Consider the following 16325-nt stretch of genomic DNA (forward strand, 5'->3'; position numbering starts at 1 on the left):
GCAATTCATTCTCAGAGTAGAGATTTTTTGGAGCAAGGCTTTTATTTGGGTTATTCCATTAATAAAGAACTTCACTACTCCCTTTTTTGTAGCTTGATGAAGGAGACTGCCCTACTTATTGGTGTATGGAGAGCTTTTCAAGGTTATATAGTCTAGATAAGACATATCATGTAGCGTTTCAGGGAGACACATTCCCAATCATACTTGATTTGAAATCTATGATCAAGTTCTCCCTATGTAATATTGGATTGTTATTCTTAAAGATAGACCATCAATAGTGATCAGCGGAGGTCCCCTGCTCAGGACCCCCAACAGGAAGCAAATATCTCTGTATATTTGGCAATGGCCAAGCATGGTATTGCAGGCACAACTCCCATTAACTTCTATTCATTATCAAGGATTGGTCTTTATGGATTATGTTACCTGCTTTCCTCTTTTACTATAAATTTGCTATACTTTTATTATCTTCATTATTGGCCCACGTGGTTCATGATATCAGATGGACTATATTGAAAGCATTTGCTTCATTATTCTTTATTACACGATAATCTAAAACCACTGCATTTTTCATCCATCATGCTTATTAGAGATGAGCGAACGTACTCGGTAAAGCACTACTCGTCCGAGTAATGTGCTTTATCCGAGTACGTCCCCGCTCGTCCTGAAAGATTCGGGGTGCGCTGCGGAGTGGGGAGCTGCAGGGGAGAGCGGGGAAGAACGGAGGGGAGATCTTTCTCTCCTTCTCTCCCGCCCACTCTCCCCTGCTCCCCGCCGCAACTCACCTGTCAGCTGCGGCGGCTCCCGAATCTTTCAGGACGAGCGGGGACGTACTCGGATAAAGCACATTACTCGGACGAGTAGTGCTTTACCGAGTACGTTCGCTCATCTCTAATGCTTATGATCATGTTATATCTACATTTGCTAAATATGTGACAGCCACGTGAATTGTGTATACGTACTTAGATGTCTACATCGATATTGTGTAATATGCAAATGGACGTATCATTTGTCCTGTCACTGACTGGCTTGCAAGAGTCACACGACCTGTTAATTCAGAAAAGTAGACGTCTTTAGTAAGCACCACTAGGCCCATATCATGTGGCCTCATTAACTGTAGGTTTACTTTTTTTCATGTGTTTCTGTGGCACCATAGTTTATTATTTATATAGCAGTTGTAATAGCTATGATGCATAAGCTTTCCCTGTTGTCTACAATTTTGATCTAATGTAATAAAGGATTGACTTTAGTTGCTGGCTCTAGGTCCACTTTTGTTACCTTTAAAAGTAAAGGCTGCGCTTCTTTTCTTACTTACCACAATATATTTTCGTATGGAGCCCGGTCACAGTAGACCTGCAGTAACTATAATTTAGGATGTTTGATAGATCAAAACTATTCCACAAATTAACTCTCTTACTGAGTGTTCAATGTCTCTGAATGCCCTGATGTATTAAAACTCTGTCTTCACATTTCCCACATTCCAAATAAGTACACGTTTTTTTTCTAATGAGTTTTCAAAACTTGATTTCTTTGTAAAATTCCACATCTAGAATATCAAAAAGTCTTCCCCTCCGTGTGGTGACGTCTCTGATGTTTAATAAGATCTGATCTCCGCACATAACCTTTCCCACATTCTGAACACGAAAATGGCTTCTCCCCTGTGTGGGTTCTCTTATGTTTAACAAGAGTTGATTTATCTGTAAAGCATTTCCCACATTCTGGACATGCATACGGCTTCTCTCCTGTGTGACGTCTTTGATGCTCCCTACATTTGAGATTAGTAGTGAAGCTTTTCCCACATTCTGAACATGAAAATTCGCCTGTGTGAATTCTATGATGTTGGACAAGATCCGATTTTTGTATAAAACATTTCCCACATTCTGAACACGAAAATGGCTTCTCCCCTGTGTGGGTTCTCTTATGTCTAACAAGAGTTGATTTATCTGTAAAGCATTTCCCACATTCTGGACATGCATACGGCTTCTCTCCTGTGTGACGTCTTTGATGCTCCCTACATTTGACATTAGTAGTGAAGCTTTTCCCACATTCTGAACATGAAAATTCTCCTGTGTGAAATCTCTGATGTTGGACAAGATTCGATTTTTTTATAAAACATTTCCCACATTCTGAACAGGAATATGGCCTCTCTCCTGTGTGAATTTTGATATGTCTAACAAGATCTGATTTACATGTAAAACTTTTCTCGCATTCGGAACATGAACATAGATTTTCTCCTGTGTGAGTTCTGCCATGTCTAAGAAGATTTGATTTATGTGCAAAGCATTTCCCACATTCTGAACATGAAAATGGCTTCTCTCCTGTGTGAATTCTCTGATGTTTAACAAGACGTGATTTAATTGGAAACCATTTCCCACATTCTGAACATGAAAATGGCTTCTCTCCTGTGTGAATTCCCTGATGTTTAACAAGACGTGATTTAATTGGAAACCATTTCCCACATTCTGAACATGCAAATGGTTTCTCTCCTGTGTGAATTCTCTGATGTTCAACAAGACGTGATTTAATTGGAAAACATTTCCCACATTCTGAACATGAAAATAGTTTCTCTCCTGTGTGAATTCTCTGATGTTCAACAAGACGTGATTTAATTGGAAAACATTTCCCACATTCTGAACATGAAAATGGTTTCTCTCCTGTGTGAATTGTCTGATGTTTAACAAGATCAGATTTATCTGTAAAGCATTTCCCACATTCTGAACATGAAAATGGTTTCTCTCCTGTGTGAATTCTCTGATGTTTAACAAGACGTGATTTAATTGGAAAACATTTCCCACATTCTGAACATGAAAATGGTTTCTCTCCTCTATGATCTCTCTTATGTTTAACAAGATCAGATTGATCTGTGCAACATTTCCCACATTCTGTACATAAAAATGGCTTCTCTCCTTTATGATCTCTCTCATGTCTAACAAGTTCTGAGTTATCTGCAAAACGTTTCCCACATCTTGAACACAAGTAGGGCTTCTCTGCTGTATGAATTCTGATATGTTTTACAAGATCTGATTTACTCGTAAAACCTTTCACACATTCTAAACAAGAAACTAGATTTTCTCCTGTGCGAGTTCGAGCATGTCTAATAAGTCTTGCTTTATATGCAAAACATTTCCCACATTGTGAACATGAATACAGTTTCTCTCCGGTGTGACTGATTCTTTTTCTAAGACCTGAGTTGCTTGTAAGCGGTTTTCCACATTCACGAAACATTTTCTGACCTGTATTTGTAGTAAAATTCTGTGATTGGTCAGGAGAAGGTTCCTTGTGATTCGAGGGATCATAGGATAAATCTGTACTTTCAAGTTTTGGATAAACAATACTGGTAATAACTTTTTCTTCTGAAGAGTGATACATGATATTTTCATCTTCTGTTTTACAATTTAGTGATTTTCCATCAGAGTCCATATTGGCATCACATGATAGATCTGTCCTATCAAGTTCTGGATGTACATTAAGCACAATGGGGTTTTCCTCTGAAGAGTGCTGAACAAGGTCTTCATCTTCTACTTTACAATTTAGCGATGAAATGAAATTTCCATCAAAGTTCTTATTAGGATCATATGATAGATGTGTCCTATCAAGTTCTGGATGAACATTAAGTGTAATGGGATTTTCTCCTAAAGAGCGCTGCACAATATCTTCTACTTCTTCTTTATAATTTACTGATGACATGACGTTTCCATCAGAGTTCCTATTGGGATCATATGATAGATCTGTACTGTCAAGTTCTGGATGTACATGGAAGTTAATGAGGTTTTCTCCTGAAGAGTGCGGCATGATATCTTCTTCTTTTACTTTATAATTTAGCAATGACATGGAGTTTCCATCAGAATTCTCACTAGGATTATCTGTTAGGATTAAAATTTGATATTGTAATTTCTTTTTCAAACTACAAATGTGGACAAATTTATAACAGTCCTATTAGGCTGACAAAACAGAGTACCTGCACTTTACCTGGTGACAGGCTTCCTCTAGGTGCTAGCTGAACCTCACAGGACAGAACACCTATACAACAAAAGACAGACCAGGACTGGGAGGAATAAAGAGACAGGTTGCAAGGAAACAGAGGCACAGGGGAAGGCAATAGACAGAGGGATGCAAGAAAGGACAGAATGACAAAGCGCAGGACACAGAATGCAAACAGGATAACTTGAACAAACAGGTTCTAAGCTAGAAGCCAGGGAGCAGGTCTGAAACAACATCAACTCTGCAGCACTGATGTGGAGACCCAGCACAGCTATATAGGAAGGAGATTGACAAAGAGCCTACAGCTGAGCAGAGAAGCCCTAGAGTAATTAACCATAGCAGGTCTGGAAGTAGGTAAGAAAGCTGAGGTTACAGGGAGAGTAGGACGACGCCCACATCTGCCAGCACCAGGGAGAGGGAAGTTAGTCTGAACAGAGGATCTAATAGTTATGAATGTCCATTTATCATACCAAATCTTAATGCCTTCACACAACATTATCAATGTTCATTATTCATATCGTATGTTAGGCTAAGGGCCATACTTCCTTGTCAGACTCATGGCTTTCACAGACTGGCAGCAGGAGCTCACTATCTCACTAAAGTGGATCAGAAAATTAGCTGCAAAAGACACCGCATTCAGGAATACAGGCATTTTTATGACCTGCAGACACACCTACATGCGTGTCTACTGACTACAGAGCAGAAATAATAATTTTTCTGCTGGAGTTATCCGCATACAATCTGCCCTTAAGTCCCTTAACGACAATCTCCAGTACTACATTGCTACACCAGCCTAAAACTATTTAATTCTGGTTCAAAACACATTTTGGAGAGAAAAAAAAGGCTGCAGGGTCTCAAAAAGATTTTACTCTAAACTAAACTCAGAAATGGATTTAAAATGAATTGGAATATAATATTCTGAAATAATGATAAAGAACAAGATTTGTTTGAGTCTACAAACTCTCCCAAAATAATTCTTCCCTATTTTGAAAGTCTGTACACCAAGTAGAAAATGTAAATAAAAGGACCCCTTAAAAAGAATCCCACCCTTAAAGATTGATTAGTGAGGAATGAACGATCTAGTCTAAAAATGTTTTATAAACACATTAAAAAAAAAAGAATAAAATGGACTACCTAAAAAGAATCCCCTTACGCACTACCTCTTTGGCTTCCCCTATACATTAGATAAAATTAATAACTTAAAACTGTGTGGTAAGTCTTGAAACAGCTCTCTGGTTGACATGGTCACATCAAGCACTAAAACCATGTACCCCTCCTCCTCACAGGCTTGCTGCAAACACCGCATCTTTTTGGAAAACATTTTTGCTAGCAGTTGCAGGGATAGGCTAAAGGAAGCAGCACTCTGAAAGCCTATCGACATCCTTAGACTTGAAGGATTGTCCAGGTGCCTTGGTCTTAACCCTTTCCAATACATTTAGTTTTTCTCATCCATTCTCCCCAGCTCCAAATAAATTGGAGCTAGGGAGAATAGATGAGAAAAAATACACTTTCCCTGCACCCTCCTGAACTGACTGAGGTCAGGAGGGTGCAGGGAGGGACCTGCTTACCTGTCCGGAATCTTCCGCATTCTCCTTCTGCCTCCCAGCTCGGCGATCATGTGACCGCTGAGGTCAGGTGGCACCTGGCGGTCACATGATTGCCGGGCCGGGAGACAGGAGGAAAATGCGCAAGACGCCGGTCAGGTAAGCAGGCCCTCCCACAGTGCAGGCTCCTGGCTCGGCGTTCATGTGACCGCCGGGGGTCAGGTAACACCGGCGGTCACATGATCGCCGGCCGGAATCTGTATGCATTACATAGCGCTAATTGAGCGCTATGTAATGTGTAAAGGAGAAGGCAGAAAGGGTTAAAAACCCTTTCTGCCTTCTCCTCGGGGGTCCTCGATGAGGATCAGTGCAGGAGTGCATCTGCACCCGATGTGTCCTATGATCGGGTGCAGATGCACTCCTGCACTGCAGTCTCGGGCCTGCCCCGACATCGGAGCTGTGGAGGGAAATTATGATGTTGGAGCAGGCCCGACATTGGATTGGAAAGGGCTAAACAGGAGTTAGCATTGTTTTTTCTTCCCTACATGTTTTAAACTAAGAACAAACTGTTCAAAATGTGTAGGCAACATGGAGCTTTATGTCACCATGGAGTTCACCTGCACAGTGGTGGTATATAAACATCATTTCTTAGTTACCACTAAAAATGTTGCTTATGTCAAGTTCATATAAGTCAGGTAGAGAGTGGAGTCAGGAAAAGTGTGTCCACTTAACCAATCTAAACACATTGGTCAAGTAGCTGAGCAAGTAGTGGACGAGTCAAGTGGTAGAATGAGTAAAGTAGCTTGACAATTCACCCTTCACCACTCTACAATGAACTCAACTGCCACAATCCGTTATGTAAATGACTAATGTAAATACTTACTGGAAAATGGGACGACGAGTCGAGTACCGACCGTAGTTACTGGACTCAGTTACTTGACTAATGTAAACTAAGCTTTATACTCAACCTGTGTTAGTGAAAAAGCCTTAATGTAGGTCACATTGGGTAACAAGCTCTACACATATCAGAATAAGGCACTAGGTTTAGGCTTGATGTGTATAGAAAAGAAAGGGCTCTTTGAGAAGAGCCTAAATTGGAGAGCTCTTATATTACATGCCATATTCCACAATTGTGTATGCTCTGTACATTGTTGCACTAAGGCCTTTACATGACCGTTATTGCTTCCCTGTGCCCACAGTAAAGGGCAACAAGACCATTGGAAAAAATAATCTCAATAGTATATCTGTACCTTCTTACCTTGTGATATCGGAGGCTGGTAGTTCTCCATCATGATGTCCTTGTACAGATCCTGGTGTCCTTCTAAATACTCCCACTCCTCCATTGAAAAATGGACAGTGACATCCTGACACCTTATAGGAACCTGACAACACAATGCTACAGTCATTACCCAGACACCTCTAGTGCTGTTACTGTATAATTCCCCAGCATTCCCAGCAGGGTCACCTCTCCAGTCAGCAGCTCAATGATCTTGTTGGCGAGTTCTAGGATCTTCTGCTCATGTATCGGTAAGTGAGGAGGAGCCTCTGTGATGGGGCTCTGGCTCCTGCTCCATCCTCCTGACTCATGGAGATGGCTGTTGGGAGTCGTACCGTCACCCGATGTCTTCTTCACCATCGTGTAATTCTGGGTATGGAGGGAGATATGTAGATAATTGAAGTAGAAAGTGAGAGATTGTCATCTAGTGATACATCTGGCAGCCAAGCATGCATATTACAACTCCAATCATTTCAATAAGACTGCTTAAGATAGCAGAGTACAAAGTGCATGGTTATCTCAGGTAGCCCCCTCTCCACTGATCAGGCTTTTATCACCTATCTTTTAGTACTCACAAACCCCCACCTTGATTACCCACCGACAGGGTACTAGAGCCTCCATTCAAGAGTCCAGTTTTCTGCAATAAATGATAGTTTTGCTCTGATATTCTAATTGCTTACTCATATCAATGTTACAATCACACAAAGATTCAGCAGAGCTATGGTCCATTTTTGGATGCAGTCATGCAGCGAGGATCAAGGAGGGTGGTCACCCAGTAATGATCTGATGTTTTGATGTGGACTACATGCTTTGGTCCTTCTGCAAGCACTGCAGCATAAAAGCACTCATGCGTCAAAGTGCTTAAAGGTTGATGGCTCACATCCCCCTGCCTGCTTCTGGACTTATATTACCCCCTCCTTTTCCTCCTCTAAACTTCTCCCTTTGGTGGGAAAAAGTATTGGAGAAGTCGCCCCCTTTCTTGCTTAAGGCCAACTTCAAAGGGATGTTGAGTAATGGCACAAAGACAGTTGGTATCACTTCCTCCTCCTCGACAACAACACATCATTGTTCCTGAGGCTGTGTAGCATTTGTCCTAGCAGGCAGGCAAGAAGGATGGTTATACTGATCAGTGTATCATCACAACTAACCATTTTAGTCACTTCCTCAGAGACACGTCTTTGATCTGTAGACACTCCACATGCATCGAATGACCGACCTCCATACAGCATATATATGGCATACATCATCTGTTGCTGGCTTAGACTCTGCAACATGGAATTTCACTATGCAGGCAGGTCACAGATGAGATGATTAGGTGGCAGCCTGGACTGTTGCTGCAACTCTGCCAGGTGAAAGACGGCGTAGTGTGAACGCTGAAAGCGTGAGCACAGTCTCCTGGCCTTTTCTAGAACTGGATGTATAATTGGGTAATGGTTAAGCGCTGCAATACCAGGTTCATCACATGGGGCGAGCAAGGTAAATGTGTGAGATTGCCAAGGCGAAGGACTACCAGCAGGTTGGTCTCACTGTCACACACAACCTAGCCTGGCTTCAGTTTGTGCAGGGTCAGCGCTGTGTCAACCTGGACCTGCAAAGCCGTCAACAGCTCTTCATCTGTGCTCTCCTAGACATAAGTTTTTAGATCAGCATTTTGGCATTTACCATGTGCACCACTGTATAGAGGCTAGATTTTCTGCCAATGTGGAAGGTGTTGAAAGGTGGTATGAAGAGGTGGAGAAAGTGAAAGAGGCGTAGGAGGAAGGTCAGGAGGGGACAGACAAGGATGAATGTTCCACAACTCTCGGGAGTACCATGAAATGTGGACCACCCCTTTCGGCTTCATGCCCCACCTGTAGGACAATGACCCAGTGTGCTGTTAAGGATATGTATCACCACTGGCCATGCATGCTGCTCAGGTGAACCCCATCACTGACAGTGTTCCTTAATGCTAGGAATATGTTATCATTCACCTGTGGTTGCAGGGCAGGGATGGCTTTTTGGGCAAATAAATGGTGGTTGTGCATCTGGTACTGTTGGTTAGCGTGGAGCATTTCATTGCTGAAGGCATCTGTGTCCATTAGCCTGAAGGACAGCATTTCCATTACAAGCAACTGTGCAATGCTTGAATTCAGGCTCTGTGCTCATGGATAGTTGGGGCTGTGGGATAGAGGGATGGCTGCTGACCTGGAACACTCTGGAACATGGGGTAGATGTCAATGTCAGTGACGATGATGGTGGCCATTCAACTTCTACTCTCCGATCCCCACTCTTGGCTGTAGCCTGATCATCAATTGCAGAAGAGAAGCCTGAAGTAGCCATGTTACTGCTCCTACACAAAACTGCCTCTCTGTGCTCAGAGGCTACTGCATGAACAGGGAGAGAGATGGAGGAAGGGACCACTAAAGAACGTAGGAGTAAAGACCAGGATGGGGCTGACTCTTTACCCTCTGGAACAGGTGGGCTCTCCAACGCAGTGTGGGTGGTAGCAGTTCATGTGGTTGTTCATACAAGTTGTGCTGTGATTCTTTTACATTCTTGCCATGTTTTAAATGCTTATTGCTAGAGATGAGCGAACGCGTTCGTCCGAGCTTGATATTCGTGCGAATATTAGGGTGTTCGGGATGTTCGTTATTCGTGACGAACACCATGCGGTGTTCTGGTTACTTTCACTTCCTTCCCTGAGACGTTAGCGCGCTTTTCTGGCCAATTGAAAGACAGGGAAGGCATTACAACTTCCCCCTGCAACGTTTAAGCCCTATACCACCCCCCTGCTGTGAGTGGCTGGCGAGATCAGGTGTTCGCCTAATATAAAAGTCGGCCCCTCCCGCGGCTCGCCTCAGATGCGGTGTGAGTTAGATGAGGGACAGTGCTGTTTATACCGGAGCTGCTGTAGGGAAAGAATTGGTAGTTAGTGTAGGCTTCAAGACCCCCCAAAGGTCCTTATTAGGGCCACTGATAGCTGTGTGTTGGCTGCTGTTAGCAGTGGGATTTTTTTTTTCTCAAAATCGCCTCTGCAGACCGTTGCACCTGGCATTAGGGACAGAAGTGCTGCATAGGCAGGGAGAGTGTTAGGAGTGAGTGTAGCCTTCAAGAACCTCAACGGTCCTTTCTAGGGCCATATTTATCCGTGTGCAGTACTGTCCAGGCTGCTGTTGGCTGTGCTGCATTTTTTTTGGGCTTCTCAAAATCGCCTCTGCAGAGCATTCCACCCTCCATTGATACTGCAGGGAAAGAATTGTATAGGCAGGGCCACAACACAGTTATTATTCATAGAATATACGCAGTGCTGCCTGTTGGTGGGAAAAAACTGAAAACAAATCTATTTGTCCAGCCTCTGTCCGTCCTTACGCCTGTGGAGACGTGTGAGCTGCGTGAAAAACATTGCTAAATCATACGCACCCAGCTACGCTTTACTGCTGGCTTCGCCATTTGCTTTCCTTAATTGGGAAAAAAAATACCTGCTCTCCAAGAGTTATAATAACTCTGCTACCCTCACGTTCTGTGACACATAAGCAGGGACACAGCACAGTTATTACACTTCTCAGGTTCATTGAATATACGCAGTGCTGCCTGTTGGTGGGAAAAAACTGAAAACAAATCTATTTGTCCAGCCTGTGTCCGTCCTTACGCCTGTGGAGACGTGTGAGCTGCGTGAAAAACATTGCTAAATCATACGCACCCAGCTACGCTTTACTGCTGGCTTCGCCATTTGCTTTCCTTAATTGGGAAAAAAAATACCTGCTCTCCAAGAGTTATAATAACTCTGCTACCCTCACGTTCTGTGACACATAAGCAGGGACACAGCACAGTTATTAAACTTCTCAGGTTCATAGAATATACGCAGTGCTGCCTGTTGGTGGGAAAAAACTGAAAACAAATCTATTTGTCCAGCCTCTGTCCGTCCTTACGGGCGGTGGACACGTGTGAGCTGCGTGAAAAACATTGCTAAATCATACGCAGCCAGCTACGCTTTACTGCTGGGTTCGCCATTTGCTTTCCTTAATTGGGAAAAAAAATACCTGCTCTCCAAGAGTTATAATAACTCTGCTACCCTCACGTTCTGTGACACATAAGCAGGGACACAGCACAGTTATTAAACTTCTCAGGTTCATAGAATATACGCAGTGCTGCCTGTTGGTGGGAAAAAACTGAAAACAAATCTATTTGTCCAGCCTCTGTCCGTCCTTACGGGCGGTGGACACGTGTGAGCTGCGTGAAAAACATTGCTAAATCATACGCAGCCAGCTACGCTTTACTGCTGGGTTCGCCATTTGCTTTCCTTAATTGGGAAAAAAAATACCTGCTCTCCAAGAGTTATAATAACTCTGCTACCCTCACGTTCTGTGACACATAAGCAGGGACACAGCACAGTTATTAAACTTCTCAGGTTCATTGAATATACGCAGTGCTGCCTGTTGGTGGGAAAAAACTGAAAACAAATCTATTTGTCCAGCCTCTGTCCGTCCTTACGGGCGGTGGACACGTGTGAGCTGCGTGAAAAACATTGCTAAATCATACGCAGCCAGCTACGCTTTACTGCTGGGTTCGCCATTTGCTTTCCTTAATTGGGAAAAAAAATACCTGCTCTCCAAGAGTTATAATAACTCTGCTACCCTCACGTTCTGTGACACATAAGCAGGGACACAGCACAGTTATTAAACTTCTCAGGTTCATTGAATATACGCAGTGCTGCCTGTTGGTGGGAAAAAACTGAAAACAAATCTATTTGTCCAGCCTGTGTCCGTCCTTACGCCTGTGGAGACGTGTGAGCTGCGTGAAAAACATTGCTAAATCATACGCACCCAGCTACGCTTTACTGCTGGCTTCGCCATTTGCTTTCCTTAATTGGGAAAAAAAAATACCTGCTCTGCCACAGTTAATAACTCTGCTACCCTCACGTTCTGTGACACATAAGCAGGGACACAGCACAGTTATTAAACTTAGATAATTCATTCACTAGAGGCAGTGGGGCCTTTCGTTTTCCAAAAAGGGCAAAAATTATATTTGGCCTGCAGTCTTGCGCCAATTTATTTCCTGCCTGGGAAATCTAATCACTGGTAATACAGCATGCTGAGGGGTAGGGGTAAGCCTAGAGGACGTGGACGTGGACGTGGCCGAGGACGCGGAGGGCCAAGTGAGGGTGTGGGCACAGGCCAAGCTCCTGATCCAGGTGTGTCGCAGCTGTCTGCTGCGCGATTAGGAGAGAGGCACGTTTCTGGCGTCCCCACATTCATCGCCCAATTAATGGGTCCACGCGGGAGACGGTTATTAGAAAATGAGCAGTGTGAGCAGGTCCTGTCCTGGATGGCAGAAAGTGCTTCGAGCAACCTATCGTCTACCCGCAGTTCTGCGCCGTCCACTGCTGCCAATCCGAATCCTCTGTCTGCTGCTCCTCCTTCCTCCCAGCCTCCTCACTCCACTACAATGACACCTGCTCAGGAGCGGGAACACTCCCAGGAACTGTTCTCGGGCCCCTGCTTAGATTGGGCAGCAGCGGTTCCTCTCCCACCAGAGGAGTTTATCGTCACTGATGCCCAACCATTCGAAAGTTCCCGGGGTCCGGGGGAAGAGGCTGGGGACTTCCGCCAACTGTCTCAACAACTTTCTGTGGGTGAGGAGGACGATGACGATCAGACACAGTTGTCTTGCAGTGAGGTAGTAGTAAGGGCAGTAAGTCCCAGGGAGCAGCGCACAGAGGATTCGGAGGAAGAGCAGCAGGACGATGAGGTGACTGACCCCACCTGGTGTGCAACGCTTACTCAGGAGGACAGGTCTTCAGAGGGGGAGTCAAGGGCATCAGCAGGGCAGGTTGCAAGAGGCAGTGCGGTGGCCAGGGGTAGAGGCAGGGCCAGACCGAATAATCCACCAAGTGTTTCCCAAAGCGCCCCCTCGCGCCATGCCACCCTACGGAGGCCGAGGTGCTCTAAGGTCTGGCAGTTTTTCACAGAGACGCCTGACGACCGACGAACAGTGGTGTGCAACCTTTGTCGCGCAAAGCTCAGCCGGGGAGCCAACACCAACAGCCTCACCACCACCACCATGCGCAGACATATGATGGCCAAGCACCCCGCAAGGTGGGACGAAGGCCGTTCACCGCCTCCGGTTTGCACCCCTGCCTCTCCCCCTGTGCCCCAACCTGCCACTGAGATGCAACCCCCCTCTCAGGACACAGGCACTACCGCCTCATGGCCTGCACCCACACCCTCATCTCCGCTGTCCTCGGCCCCATCCAGCAGTGTAGTTCAGCGCACCGTTCAGCCGTCGCTTGCGCAAGTGTTCGAGCGCAAGCGCAAGTACGCCGCCACGCACCCGCACGCTCAAACGTTAACCGTCCGCATCGCAAAATTCATCAGCCTTGAGATGCTGCCGTATAGGGTTGTGGAAACGGAGTCCTTCAAAAGTATCATGGAGGCGGCGGCCCCGCGCTACTCAGTTCCCAGTCGCCACTACTTTTCCCGATGTGCCGTCCCAGCCCTGCACGACCACGTCTCCCGCAACATTGTGCGCGCCCTCACCAACGCGGTTACTGCCACGGTCCACTTAACTACGGACACGTGGACAAGCACAGGCGGGCAGGGCCACTACATCTCCCTGACGGCACATTGGGTGAATTTAGTGGAGGCTGGGACAGAGTCAGAGCCTGGGACCGCTCACGTCCTACCCACCCCCAGAATTGCGGGCCCCAGCTCGGTGCTGGTATCTGCGGAGGTGTATGCTTCCTCCACTAAAGCACCCTCCTCCTCCTCCTCCTCCTCCTCCTCTGTCTCACAATCTAGATGTGTTAGCAGCAGCATGTCGCCAGCAGTCGGTGTCGCGCGGTGTGGCAGCACAGCGGTGGGCAAGCGTCAGCAGGCCGTGCTGAAACTACTCAGCTTAGGCGATAAGAGGCACACGGCCCACGAACTGCTGCAGGGTCTGACACAGCAGACCGACCGCTGGGATATTTCTATGTACCGCCGGTGGCTTCCTGGCACCCACCCAGGCAGTGGGTCCACAGGGAGTTAAACCTACATGTGTCCACTTGTAAAGAACCCCAGTCTGACTGGGGCATGCAGTGTGGGCCGAAACCCACCTGCATTAACCCTTTCCAGTCCACTGTGTGACCTGTGAAGACATTAGGGTTTAAGGCTGTACAGCTCCGTTGTTGGTAGACGTCCGTCGGGGTTCTCTTACTGTATATTGCCAGCCTCTCTGCTGTCGGAGCCTATCCTACGTGTCAGCTCATGCAGTACTGGCTTTAGCCAGCATATAGCGCCGTTGTATAACAGCAGAAAAAGAGTAAGCCCCCTAGGAAAACCATATACAAATTGGATTGGAAAGGGTTAAGCACGACATTACTACCTCAGCTGTGTTGGGCAATGCAATGGGATATTTCTGTGTACCGCCGGTGGGTTCCAGGGAGCCACCCATGCTGTGGGTCGACAGGGACTTCACAATAGGGAGTTGTACCTGCCTGTGTCTATGAATTAAAAAGCCCGGTCTGACTGGGGCATGCAGACACCTTGACAGAATGAATAGTGTGTGGCACATAGGTTCCCCATTGCTATGCCCACGTGTGCAGCTCCTGATGGCGGTGGCACAGGATTCTATTTCTCATTGCTTCTGTACAGCATTGTGGGCTATCGCTCCGCCACTTTTAAAGAGGGTCGCTGCCTAGCCGTGCCAACCTCTGCAGTGTGTGCCTGCGGTCCCTCGTCATGGCAGACGCAATTCTAAATAGACATGAGCGTGGTGTGGCATGAGGGCAGCTGAAGGCTGCGCAGGGACACTTTGGTGTGCGCTGTGGGGGGGAGGGGGGGCGGTTGGGCAGCATGTAACCCAGGAGAAGTGTCAGTGGAGTGTCATGCAGGCAGTGATTGTGCTTTGTTGGAGGTAGTGTGGTGCTTAGCAAAGGTATGCCATGCTAATGAGGGCTTTTCAGAAGTAAAAGTTGTTGGGAGGGGGGGGGCCCACTCTTGCCGGTATTGTGGCTTAATAGTGGGACCTGTGAACTTGAGATGCAGCCCAACATGTAGCCCCTCGCCTGCCCTATCTGTTTCTGTGTCATTCCCATCACTTTGTTGAATTGCCCAGATTTTCACACATGAAAACCTTAGCGAGCATCGGCGAAATACAAAAATGTTCTGGTCGCCCATTGACTTCAATGGGGTTCGTTGTTCGAAACGAACCCTCGAGCATCACGGGAAGTTCGTTACGAATAACGAACACCCGAACATTTTGGTGTTCGCTCATCTCTACTTATTGCAGATCTTACAGATGACCACTCTCTTGTCATCAGCTGCGGTTTTTAAAGAAACATTTGGTGAAATCATCAAGCCACCCTGGCTGCTGATTGGCTGCACACTGACCTCTGAAGCAGGCATTATAGGAAATTCAATTTCCCCATGATTTATTTCAAGAATTGTTTAAACCCAGTTTGATTTAGCAAAAATCGGGATGATTTTACCACTTAGTCGATCAAGATGAGCAACACTACTTCTAGGTGCTTGGTTTCTTTGACAGCCAGTGTATTTGGTGGAGAAGAACATGAGAAGCAATGTCAGAAAATATCACTTTACTGAAAGAGTAGTAGATGCTGGAAAGGAACTTCAGGCAAAAGTGGTTGGGAAATCAACAGTAAGTGATAGTAAATCTACCTGGATAAAATATATATCTATTCTAACAAAAAATTGAAATAATATAAGGACAGACTAGATGGACCATGGGCGCTCCTCCTGTCATCAGTCTTCTATGTGTCTGTATGGATGTCAAAATTTTGACAAAATTTCAAGTCTCGAGACCAAACTCCAGCTGGGTAATTCTTTCAATTCCTTTCCTCCACATTATATTCAGCCTACTTACCATTCTCATTGCCCCTACAACATTACTATTAGCTCATTGGTTCCCACCATACAGAACTGACCATATTGGTGGCCAATCTTCACATTCTCTGCTGTTCAGTTCTTTAGTTCTCCCTCACTTGGAAGGTCTGGAAGTCGTTATACAGGACACTGGATTGTTCCTATTACTTCCTAGAATGGATTTTCTCTTCCCTTAGTCTGACTTGCTACATAATACAATAAAGATAATAGAAATACAGAAAAGTTTACCTCTCCGGTCAGCAGGTAGATGATCTCCATGGTGAAGTTTAATATTCTTATGGTAACATCATTTCTTTCTTCATCCATCTTTGGTGGGTCATTCGGGAGAAGGACTGCTTTGGATGAGAATACGAGAGAACTGGATAAACCGGAGGGTTCTGGTACTGCCGGCAGTTCGCTGTGCTACGCTGCTTACGCAATTCCCTTTCACTTACATGAAAGTTAAAGAAAGTGTGTATAACAGCCAATTTAGGTGATTTGGTAATCTCAGGCAGTGGTGGTAAGCCAGAATAAGGTTTATGGGGACGGGATGTTTTCAAAATAAGTGTGGGTTACAGACATGGGTCCAGTATTGATCAGACATTCATGTCATATCCTGTGTGAATTAGGAACATTCCTTTAAGGAACGCAAAGACAATAGAAGACAAACCATCCAAAGTGCGATGT

At 45.5% G+C, this 16325-nt stretch overlaps 1 pseudogene; it reads right to left on the reverse strand.

Annotated features, from left to right (window-relative positions):
- Positions 1 to 16075, reverse strand: part of LOC136612155 (zinc finger protein 850-like) — a 460849-nt pseudogene extending 444774 nt beyond the window's left edge.
- Between the last annotated feature and the right edge of the window lie 250 nt (positions 16076 to 16325).

This window comes from Eleutherodactylus coqui, chromosome 1 (genome assembly GCF_035609145.1).
Source record: "Eleutherodactylus coqui strain aEleCoq1 chromosome 1, aEleCoq1.hap1, whole genome shotgun sequence".
Classification (NCBI taxonomy): Eukaryota; Metazoa; Chordata; class Amphibia; order Anura; family Eleutherodactylidae; genus Eleutherodactylus; species Eleutherodactylus coqui.